We start from the raw sequence: 12,869 nt of genomic DNA, 5'->3' as shown, positions 1-12,869 counted from the left end.
GCTGCTAGCCTCCTGGAGAGTACTCGTGGTTATTCCCACCCAGTATGTATCTATTCACCACAACCTTCTCAAAAGCTGCATTCAAAATTCCCTGGTAGTGTACCTGAGGAAGAAAAACAAAGTGTCTCCAAACAGCACTTCAACTTGCCTATGCTACTGCTTCAGAAACCACAGCTACACAGCAGATTAATTAATTTTTCACTTAGCTGAAAATAGGCTTACTTCTGTGGTCAAGATACTTGAAAGTCTGACTTGTTTCTCAAAGGAGTTTTATTGAGCTCTCAAGCATAGATTTCCTTCTAAAAGTTACTGATGCCCTAGATGCATGGTATATATTCAAAACTTAGGTGACAGAATTTGACTTTGAAGAGTTACTTTGAGAAATAGTCCCTCACCAGGGACAGGAGAGAAAGAAAATGATTTTCTTAACAATGATAGTAGCACAGTGAAATTAGCACAGTGACATTTGGCTCATCCACCCCACCCCCCAAAAAAGAAATGAGGTTTTATTCACTTTCGGTATGATTTATTGCCTTATGTTGCATCATGTTACAAAATGTCAGACACACTATGCTCCAGTGCACAAGACATAGCAAGATAAAATTTGATTTGACACCTGTGTAATGAATGTGAAAGACAAGTCTTCCTAAGTCAGAAGTGTATTTTAAGAGAACATTTCCATTACAATGAATGACAAAGTTCGGGGGCTTTTTCTCTGTCTCTTCTCTTTCTTCCTGCTCTCCTTCTCTGTCTGTCCCTGTCTGTCTGTCCCTCCCTTCCTCCTACACAAGCTTGTTTCCCAAAGTAATACTAATGACAGAGCTCTCCCTCGTCTTTGTACTTTACAATTCCATCTGTTGCAGTGAGAGTGCAAAATGGGAAAAGGGTATCCATGTAGGTAAACAGGTATTTTACACTCACTCTTGGAGCCACCGCTAAATTGTTAGAAGGTCCATATACTATTCAGTGAGATGGGGGAAAGAAAGCTGACATTTCACTCTGATTTTTTGCATGGACAACTATATTATAAGCTCATCATGAATTAATGCTGTATTTGTCCGATCCATTAGCTATCTCATCAGTCATGTTTACACCTGATACTTTTAAAAAAAAAAAAAAAATTTAGATGCATTAGAGGCTGGGTTACTTCAAGAGACACTAGAGGGTGAATGGGCCACTGGATTATCAAATATGGCCTTCTGTACATTACAATCTTCTTAATTAAGCCCAATTACAATAGCTAGAGCATTTATTTTAATCTGTAAAATACAAAACGCATACCTCAATCAGGCATCAGTTACATGGTTCACCTGAAAAGGCAGAGCACTAACCATCCTAAATGGGGTCAGAGGTTGCTGACAGGCAGATCAGAAAGGCCAGAAATCCACTTAATAATATAAATCCCAACTTCCCCCAAAATCTACACCTTACTTTAACACAACCCTGCCAAGCTGTTCTCAGTCAGAGCACTGTTCCTTCTGTGCATTATCCAGCATTCTCAAAGACAGCTGACACCTCTGAGACACCTGTAAAAACAGGTATCTGTTTTTTCCTGTATCAGGAAAAAATACCTTCCTGACCCTGACAAAAGCCCATATAAAGCCCCTCAAGCAAAAGTCTAGGTATCCAGAAAGAGGAATAAACAGAGAAATTTAGTTCATACTCATTCATTAAAATATATCAAATCACTAAATTTTATACATTTGCTGATGGTTGAGAACTTTTTTTTTTTTCTTGATAAGTGAGTTTGAAATTAGATTTTACATTATCATCAATCATTGTGGCAAAGGGCAGGGGAGCAGATTTTCTGCTACATGAGTAAATTTTCATGGCAGTTTTGCAATGCACTACTATGCACAATGCACTACTGTGCATCAAAATAGCAAGTTAAACTTGTACATGTTTCATGGCAAGTGCTGTACCGTGGTATTTAGTCTCTTTCTGTACCAATAAGACATTTATCTCTCAAAGTTTTACCAAGTGCAAGAGAGAAAAATGCTTGAGACTTACAGTTTACTGAATCTCTATTACAAACAAACGTCTGCAATGTGTCACCAGACACTTTGGAATTATTTTGAGTAGTCATTAATGTGGCAGAGTATATAATGAAAATTCCATTGTCTCATTACTCAAAATGCATTTGTCATTATGTTTATCCTTTTGTTTAGTTATTTCCTTGTAAAGCACGAAGTAGAATATCTCTGATAGCCTTTTACCCCAAATTTTCTTTAAGAGTAATAAATGCATTGCAGTAAAATAAGATTTTCGGCATTATTTATGTATGGGATATTACTAAAAACTACGGCATGCTTCTTTCCCCTCACACCTAAGGAAACAAAGGTGCAGCCCTATGCAGCCCTGTTCCACTTTTTCACAAGCCACATAAACTCAGCTCAGTTGTGCATAACTGCCCAGATCCTAATGCATCTTTATTTCTCTTTCCTTCTTTCTTTCTCTTTTTCTTCCTTTCTTTTCTTCTTTCTTTCCATCTATCTATCCCATTGCAAATACAGATAGTAATAAGAGCCAGATACTTCTGAAGACAGTGGCTATAACCTTCAAGTCCATACACAGTGTGAGTAGAGGAATGAAGACGCCCAGTCACCTCCTGTTTCCTATGGATGCATCCACTGTGTGGCTGGAATAGTCACTGGTGTAGCTGGAGACCCCAGACCTCTTTTTCCCCATAAGGAAAGTACTGCCAACATCTGTGATATTTACTTGAAGTACACTTACTGTTTTTCAGCCTTACATACCGGTGTACTTGCATTGAATTTCCCACATCTGTTTTTATTCCAGATGTTAACAAATTAATATACTGCATGCACTGGAATTTGGAAATAAATTTCAAAGGCTGTCTCACACTATTTCTGTTCTGTTGTGACTAACATCTTGTTCTAGTACCCTGCAGCACACTGGCTAGCTTGTGATGATATTTTCAAGGCCATTCTTACTTTACACAGGGTAGGAAGTGCAGCTGCACTTTTGATACTTCTTTTCTTCATGGGAGTGGAGTTTCTGTAAAGGAAGGGATTGAGGTTTGATGCAGATGTGAATTTAGCCAGGCCTGCAATGCAAAGTTTGTCAAATTAAAAGCTCAACCCAAGCTTTTTAAGGAACTATAATTTTCTCCACTACCCCTGGGAGTTTAAAAAAGGAGCATGATTGCTGTTTCAAGTGTCTTCAGACCAGACAAAGCATGTCTTCAATCTTCCCCTGACAGCCTAAGCCAAACAGTGGAGTCCAACTCCACTCATCTGCACCTACTGCCAGCAGCTGCTCACGACCAACATCCTCTGAGGATGCCGGATGCTCTCTTGCAAGGGAAGGGTCTGTTACCTTCAGCAGAGCCTGGGCTCAGCTTCATGCAGCTGTGGTGGGACCAGAAGAAACTCCAGAGTTTGTAAAGCACTTCTATCTTCCTCTGACCCTGCTGCTGATCAGAACCAACCTGATCCATGGAAGGATTTTCAACAGCTTCAGGGGCAGTTTAAATTCTGTTGAATGATGTGAGCCTCACAGGAGGCACAAATTCTGAGCTGGGCACAAATTCTGAGGGCCATAAAGGACACTTGGAAGAATCTGAACTTTTCCCTGCTGCAACGTTTAGAAAGCTTGCATTACAAATAATGGCCAGTAAGGAAACCTAGGTGCTAGTGGCCTTCCTCCCTACAAAACATCAGGCACAGTTCACCACCCAGCCTGCTTTGTGAATCAGGACCAAATATGTTGTTTATTTTATTTCACAATAAATATTTATACGGCACTACGCATGGGTATCTGCATTTTTCATTCCTGATTTTTCTGGGAAAAAAAAAAAAAGGAAAAAAATGCTCCCTGCTTCAATGTCATGGGAAAACGTGGAAATGTAAACCTGCTGTAGGAAGCAGGCACAGTGGGAGCTGTAATGGGAAAAAGGCAGGCATGGTTTATCAGCAGAATATGAAACATATACTGAACATCCGGCTTCCCAAGTAAGTTGTTAACAGTGCTCAATACAAATGTTTCTCTTTAAAGAATCAGATGCTCTCTTTTTTTTTTTTTTTTTTTTCAATAGATGCAGTATGGTAAAACTGGTGCCATAAAGTCATTGCAAGAGACAGCAAACAACTTTGTTATCATAATAGGCTTTTTTTTTCTCCTTCTTTTTTAAACAATAGCTCTAGCAGGTGGCATGTGGCTGGGACCGGGTCTATCACCATCGCCAGGGTGCCAAGACGTCCCTCAAAGTTTCTGTGGGAGGAATTTGTTGGTGGGATTTGGATTGTAAAGGCACGTGAGCATCTGCTGCCTGCTCGGTCTCATTATCATTGACACAATTAGCTCCTGCAGCTCTCAGCCCAGCAGCCAGAGCTGGGGACTCAATTTTCCTCCTCTCTGACAATGCTCATTACCATTCATCTGAACATTCGGGCTCCTCTGCCTCCTAATCTGGGCCAAGGGTCTGTAAAAACAGATCACACAGAGAAACACTCAAGGAAGGAAGAGCAAATTGACATAATAGCTACTAACAGCCTAAAATCAACTGTTTTACATACAGTACTGCTGATAAACTTTCAGTGTTCATAGCAAAGGCTTTTTGTTTTCCCTGCTGCAAAAGTCACTGTATTCCAAACATAACGTTATTTGTTTTTCTATTTTTTGTATCCTTTTTGTATCTTATAAGCTTTTTCAGTGATTCACAAGATACTACACAATATTACTATTGTTCTTCCATACTCTCAACCACTACCAAAGTTGTAACAAACTTTCTTTTTTTTTTTTCTTTTTTTTTTTTTTTTTCTTTCTCATTACATACAGAAAAAGTCGATTTTCCACCTTAAAGTTAATTTGGAAACCAGAGTGAAAATGAGACTTTTGCTCTTCAGGATATCAGGAAAAGTAGGAGTTAATTGACATCTTCCTCTGGCAGCCAGAGACTAAACAAAATGTTAACACATAACAAAAAAGACTTTGCGTTCCGTTAAGTGTCCTTGCTCATATAAAACTGCATCTATTTTTCATTTCCTTTCAATAGATGCCACATAATTCCTCCTTGCTGGCCTTATGTCCTTTTATTGCTTCAAACAACCCCTTGCCCATAAATGGGAAATTAGAGAAGTGACACAGTTTTCAAATAAATCACTCAGCTAAAAGCAGAGAGGAGGGGAGGGAGAAAAAGGCAGAGAATGTAAACTGATCCATCTCCTGAATAAAACTCAAGGACCTCTGTCTTTGAACAAAGAAAACAGAAGGGCTTCAAGGCCTGAGTGTGCAGTAATCTTACATTTTTTGAATGTTGCATAGATAGCAATTTGTGACTTTACTGAAAAATATTGGATTTAAGCAGAAATAAACTTACCACAATATGTCTTTCCTGAGAGTTTGTCTTTACTAGATCTTTGTAACACTAGGAGGGAAAATATCGCATAGAGCTGGGGATGAGGTGAGGGCATGACATTTACTTTCAGATGTTTTTAAAGCTCAAGGAACTGTTATTGTTTCCATAAATCATTAGTACGAGTTTATTTTCCTCAATACCTTCACTGTCTTAGGCAAAACATAAAGGGGGCATTTCCACCCCTCAGAGATAAAAAGAAAGAAATTTTACTGTACATCCCAAAATGACAACTGTCACTATTTTAACCTCAGGTTCCAGGCACTGCTGTAGTTTTGCAGGCCAGGAGCATGGAGGAGATGAGGGACAAGGTCTACCTCTCTTGCTGATATCCAGAGTGCTGCTTGTTTGCAGAACTGCCCCAATTCTCGGGGCTTTGTCATGGAAATGTGAACGCTGAAAGAACAGTCTATTATGTTAAATTACAAATTATATTATAGGATTTTAAGTAATTGTTTCCTTACTGTTGTCACGCACATGTAGTTTATTGAAAGTTGATGTAATCATTTTGGCAAATTTCCACTGGCAAGAATCAGGCGGGGTTAACTTAAATCATCTGCTGTGGGTGTTTGCATCAGGCAATTAACGGGTGAAAGGCTGGCACAGACACCCTTCAAAGTTCATTTGTGCAGACCCATTTTAGAAATAGTGCATTATGTCTCAACTGCATGAAATGTATTGTGTACATATTAGTGTTCATAAAATTCATTAGAACTCCATTAATTCAAATGAAAGAGTTCTGTTGCTTTTGTACTATAAAATTGAGTGTTTTCATGGTAAGCAAAAAGATATAAAATATGTAGGAAATACAAAAAAAAAAAAAAGTGTTTTGGTTTTCTAGAGATGTTTAAATAAAATTTTCATCCATCAGAAAGATTTTTGCTTCAATTACATGTCAAATTAAACACATAAGACTATTCCAAAATACCCTTAACTGGATGGAATGCATTCGCTCACCAGGCTACATAAACATGGGTACACCCACATTTTTATTTTATTTTTTATTTTTTTCCTAATTCTGTGATCCAAAACATCTATGTCAGATCCTGGAACACTTTGGTATGATGCAATGCATCAGCTGGCATTTCTTTTTCAGAAATAAAATAAAAAATACTAATACTGGAGTGGAACTTAAAGCATGGTCGTGTAAATTCATATACTCATTTTCCAAATGTAACTGTGTAGACTTTTAATTAAATAAGTTGTGTTATACACACACACATATATATATTATATATAATGCATTTATGTATATATACAACTTTTAGAGAAATAAGAAGTTGAAGTTATAAATAATTGCTGTTCACTGGTGCCTTTTTGTAGGGCATCTGTGCTGTTAAGATGTTGGCCTTTCGCTTTGTCCTTACACAGACTTCTATCACAAACCAAAGCTGTTAAATGAAGAGTAAATCAAGCACATACAGTATGACATACGGATAATTTCCATTAAAGATATTCTATTGATAAATAAAAGTAAAACTTGATTAAAAAAAAAAAAAAAGATAGAGTAAGGAAATTTAGTATATTGTGATTGAGATTAAATGTTACACAAGTAAACCTCCAAAACAGTCCTTAGTATTATTGCTATGAATTGTTCTCCTAGCCATTCTGCATTGTTTAAACACTAAGTTTATATGTAATTTCTATAACTTGGTTCAAACATTTCTTTGAGTGCCTTGGTAAGAAATGGTTCAAGACCTTACAATAAAAATTCCTCACAAATTTTCACTTGAATTCTAAATCCCATAAAACCAAGTAATAAATGTACAAAGCACATATCAAGAAAAACATCAGTATTTTGACAAGGTTGATGGTTTTTGTTGTTAGTTTTGTTTTACAGTCACTTTAGAGAAAACATCTGCACTACTTTTAAACCTGTTCAGCAATATGTAATCTGTCATACATGCTATGAAAGCTAATAGCATGCGTTTCCCTAGGCCTGCTCTAGTATGACACTAAAACGGGGTGCTTGATATTTTTAACTGTGGAAAACTTTCTTAAATGCTTATATTAATTTTCACTAGGAATCACATCACATAGATTTAGGGATGCCAAAGAACCTTTTCTTTAGGTGACTGTAACTTTAGCTTTTTTTTACAGCTAATGACAATAAATTCCATCGTCTTTGTTGATCTGAGCCTGTTGATTTGGGTAACTGTGTGCACAGAAGAGTTAGTGGTTTATTTTCAGCCAAAGCGTTTAACAATGAATCCAGATCAAGTTCCTAGATCATACAGAGGTCTCGTATCTGAAGCCTATAATATTTTAAGACTTTAAGTTTTTGAAGTTATAGCTTATATATCCTTTTAACTAAATTCTGTTCATATTCAATTTCTGATTTCCATCCAGGTTAAACAGCCCTCAACCATGACAAGCAGCTAATTTGATAGTAATTCAACATGGTTATGATCCATAACTAGTACTTCAAGCAGACATTACTCTCATAACTGCTCTTCAAGCTTCATTTCAGTACATTAGAATCTGGCAGGTCAGGATGGTTTGATTTGCTTGTGCCATGCTGCACTCTCTTGGCTGTGGTGGACAGAAAGGGACATAGGAAGTACAGTGCAAACACTGGGTTTAACCAATAGCTGGATTGGACACATTAACTGACTTGATTGCATCTGTAAAGTCCACCTCTGTGGTGGTTTTACAGAATATCTGCCACTGGGCCAAATTCTATTGTCACCAGTGAGTGCATGGGGACCAAAAGTCCCTCCCTGTTAAAAGGATTAAATGAATGAGATAAACTCTCTCTGTGTATGGCTTGCGATGTGGGCCACATTCATGTCTCATTTGCTATAACTGAGTGTAACTGGAGGGAACTCCATTTTTTATATATTGATTTATTTCCTTGAAACACAAAATAGGTGTTTGCACTGTAACATCAACAACCTGGCTGAAGGAATATCTTTTCCAGAAACAAATAATATATATAGAGATATATAAAGTGCTATCATCCATGTGGAAATGAGGCTCAAATTTCTGTTTTCAACTTCTGTTGACTTCTGTTCTCAACTGAGCTCTCATGAATCTTACAACTCACATATTTATGAAATGAGAAGAATACTTAATAGTCCTTTACCTTTGAAAATTACTAGTTTTGATCTTTGTTACTTCTCAAGTTACTAGGTTTAATTTATGGTGCCCCTAAATTGCAACAGAAAAGTGGTTAAACTATTTTTCATAGATCTTCCATAATGCATGAATCGTGAAATGAATTTATTGGAGCTGAGCACCCTGGAGATCATTAGCTTTGCCATTATATGTATACACAAATGGGGGAAGAGAGAGAGAGAGAAAAGAGGGAGAAAGAACATTTTTCTGACATCTCATCGTTAGCATTAGTATTTTACAGTGCAATCAACCTACTGCAAAATCTATGTGCAAAATACAATAATTTTATCACTTACAGATTTTAATATATGTGTTTTTTTTCCTAACATTGTAAAACCATGAAAGTCTAGAATATTTTTTACAAATGGGTGCAATATGTATTTAAAATAAGAATCATAACTTCCCCAGGAGAAAAAAAAATATAATAAACTGGAAGTCAGCCTTGAACTGAAGACCTGTATAACATTTTCATATGAATCCTATATATTTTTATATTAATCCTACAGAATCATTATGACTCTGTTAACAGACAAGAGCTATTATGTATCATTGTCCCGTGCTTCCTAACAAAAATTCTGTTAACAAGTTTTTTGTCATTGAAAACTGAAAAAAGACTAATTTATGGTAGTTTTTAGTTCTCAGACTCCCACCTGGTGTGCTTACCTTGCTAAGTAGCATATAAATTTTCTAATCCTGTCTCCGTGTTATTACACAAAATTGCTTTCACAATATTTTGGACTGCCCAGCCAGTAAGCAGCATCTCTCCAAAAGGAAAGAATCTTACTGATGATAGCAGCAAATTTGTAAGCAACTGTGATCACTGTGAATACAAATAACATAAGCAGGTACACAGCAGTTTTGCCTGTTGTGCTGAAAACCAACTTTCCGTAACTGAAAGTGGATATATAAATTAGCTTCACATATACATTTGAAGGGAAGGGGAAGAGAAAAAAAACATAGAGAGACAGAGGAGAGAAAGAAAAAGGGATGTGCATTGACATTTTCAGAATGGCACCATTATTATTGAAAGGTACACTGTAAAATCGCTATATTGTATAGCATAAAAATGATAAGAATGTGAATGAATGAAACTTGTAAACAGAACAATAGCAGACACCAATTTCTGACTGCAAAATCAAAGCAACAAAATCAAAGTCTTAAGTAAGCACATATAATAATAATTGTAGTTGGCATGTTTTCAAGCCAGAATAACATGACATTGGAAATGATCAAAAGAATCCACCATGGCTTGGAAATCTGACCACAGACAGGGCCTCAGAAGCAAAGGGAAAAGGAAGGGTCCAATCAGATCTGAACAGCATACAGGTGGTAAAGTAGAAAGTAAAATATCTAGGTAATAACAAATGATGACCCTTATGGGCCTTGTTGGGAGCAGAGGTTTAGGAAAAATGTACAAGAAAAGTGGAAACAATGAACAAGGTAAGAAAAGGAGAAATGTGACCATGCCCTTCTTGCTTCTTGTTCTCTTTGACTACATTATCAGAATCATGTACATTATCAGGTATCATGTGTAAAGAGAGCACAACAGAGGTTAATATATTAGTTATTTTGTAGTTCTGTTTAAATCAGTTTGAACAGATTATACACACGACTGACAGTATAAAAAGGTAGTTGTGCAAGTGCTATCAGCTTCTATTATAGCAGGAGAATTTCATACAAGGGTCTCACATGCAGTCTTGTCAACAGGAACTTAGAATACTAAAAATTTTTGTATAAACCCTGGGCAGGAAAATGTGAGCATTTAAAACCCTTTCTGTGCTTCTAAATCACTGAAAGTCTAAATATTAAGATATTGAAAGATCCAATATACCACCAGGAGAAATCAGTTGCCAGTACGCTCTACCAAGCAGCCTGGACATCTAAATTAATATGAAAAATACAGCTGTAACTGTAAGACCAAATATCTCTGTACAAACTTTGAGAAAGAAAAGTGAAACATTTTTCTTGATGTATCTACAAGGCTTCTTTTTTGACATTTTAAAGATTCACAGTTATTAGTATATTAACTACCAATTGTGAGGGGATTTTATGATGCTCATCACAGAGCAGGCTTATTCATTGTCTTTCCACTTTGTGAAGAAAAATAACTTCCATTATTTTAGCATTATGCAGTGTTTAGGCTCATTGTCTAGAACAATTAGGATTTAATCAATGTCATTTTTCCAGTGTATCGCAAAAAGTTCCTCCTGACTTCCAATGACTGTATATCCTGAATGTTAAAGGGAATAAAAATTGACTGCAAAAGAGGTGAAAAAAGCTGAAGAAGCCAAATGTAGATTCCAGCTATTTGTCTATCCTCTTTATTATATTATGAGAAGAAAATATAGATTTAAATTAAATTAGTGATTTTAATAAATGTAAGATACATATATATTTAGGTAAGATATATACCCAAACCTGCCTGCTTCCATCTCTTTCTCACTGTATGTTGTGAATAACTTGTTTTTTTTTGTAATGGTGCAGTTGTAGAGACTATCAAACAAATCCAAACCTGCAGCCTTAAAATTATCTCCAATTCCAAGTATTTTCCTTGACAAGGCCTTGCTTCTGACTGCTGTATGCTACATAAGGCAAATATAGTGCACATACTTTACAACCAATAAAATCAGACATTACTCCCAAAATTGATGGTAGAGTCAATTCTTTCAGCAGTTTTTTTTTTTTTTTTTCCTGCTTTACTGAGTTAATGCTGAGCTGTCTGATACAATCAGTTATCATCCAACAATCAAAGTGAATTACCTTTTAGATACCCATTTCTGTAACTGATCAAATCTAGAAAGAAATAAGATTATATTCATTTGTTTGCTTGGCTTCTGGTTTGTGTTGGTTAAACAGTCCATAAGAAGGAATACTTCTCTCACAATTAATCAAACTTCTATTCCCACCCATACACTTTTAAGTATAAACTATTAGTAATTAAAGCCACTGACCTTTTCCTTAGCCAATCTGTTTAGGTAATTTACTTCTGTGAATCACAGCTGTTTATGTGGCTTATAGGGTTGTTACAGCATATAAATGCTAAGAGCAATTTCTGTGGCAGTGACAGAGAATACCTACATAGTTATAGATATCCCCTTGATATGGAAAATCCATATGGAAACTCTATATATCAGTCCTATCTTTGAGATTTCAGGAATATTTTTTTCCTTTTAACATGGTTATCACTGTATTTCATCTAGATAGCTTACTCTCGTTTGCTTTATCAGATGAGTTGCTTTTTCTGCTTCTCTACTGCTCATTGTGATACTTTCTGAGATGGCTTAAAAGTTGCTTATATATGTGTATAGTATGCCTATACTTTTTAAAAATAAATAAATTCTTGTCTGTTTCTTTATGTTCTTGCTGTAAACTTGTCTGGTCATGGATCAGTTTCCACCAAACCAATTCCATTCAAAGTGGGTGCCACACTTATGATTTTCTCCCTTGCAATTGTGTTAGTGTAGGGAGAGTAGATCCTTTGATAAAATTGGTAATTACTGTGGAGGGTTTTATCTAGTCTAAAATTTTTTTCTTGGCAACATATTTCATGGGAAGACAAGAGAGAATGGAGCACTACAGTGCTATTTTGTCTGCAGTCTTTATAACTACATGAGGGATTTTGTGTTCTAAATTCAGCATACCTTTTTCAGGGCCAGTTGACAGGCAAATATAGTCCTCAGAGTATAAACAAGCAAACAACAACAACAACAAAAAAGACTTGACAAAGGTACTGAGGAAGAATGTCATTTTTCATGACCCTGCACAGAGCAGGAGGGTTGTTCTGCTGATGCAGACTAGTTTGGGCTGGGAGCCAGGGCATGTGGGGCTCATTAACTCCCAAACAAGTTAGGAAAGTTTGAAGCAGGAAGAGGAAGATTCAAAGAGCGAAACATTTGGGAAGAGCCCAGAAGTCAAGAAAATGTCTTAAAACTTTTTGTTTTGTTGCTTATTACTGCAAGGAAAGGAAAGGAAACTCAGGAAGTAAGTTTACCTAGTCTAAATGTACTTTGTTAACAGCATGAAATTCTTCTTCAAAAGACTGAAGAATCAGCACCAGTTGGATGTGGAATCTATTAGCATTAATGAATCATGGCAAATTTCCTGTACAAAGACCTGCCCAAGATATAAGATCTTTTTGTAGAATATCACTATTTGTCTCACATTTGTATAGGGAAGCATATGTATATAGGTAGGTGTGCATATATATATAATAAAAGGTTTGAATTTTAGGCAGGAGACAGGTCTCAGGTCCTCACTGCAGGAAGGATGAATAAAGTAATGAAATTAATATATTCATGGAAATACAGCTGTTTAAACATTTTGGTATGGAGTCCTGTTCTGATCACAAAATATCAGAACCAACACATTGGCACAA

This window comes from Aythya fuligula, chromosome 4, assembly GCF_009819795.1.
Source record: "Aythya fuligula isolate bAytFul2 chromosome 4, bAytFul2.pri, whole genome shotgun sequence".
NCBI classification, from domain to species: domain Eukaryota; kingdom Metazoa; phylum Chordata; class Aves; order Anseriformes; family Anatidae; genus Aythya; species Aythya fuligula.
This window is presented reverse-complemented; position numbering follows the sequence as displayed.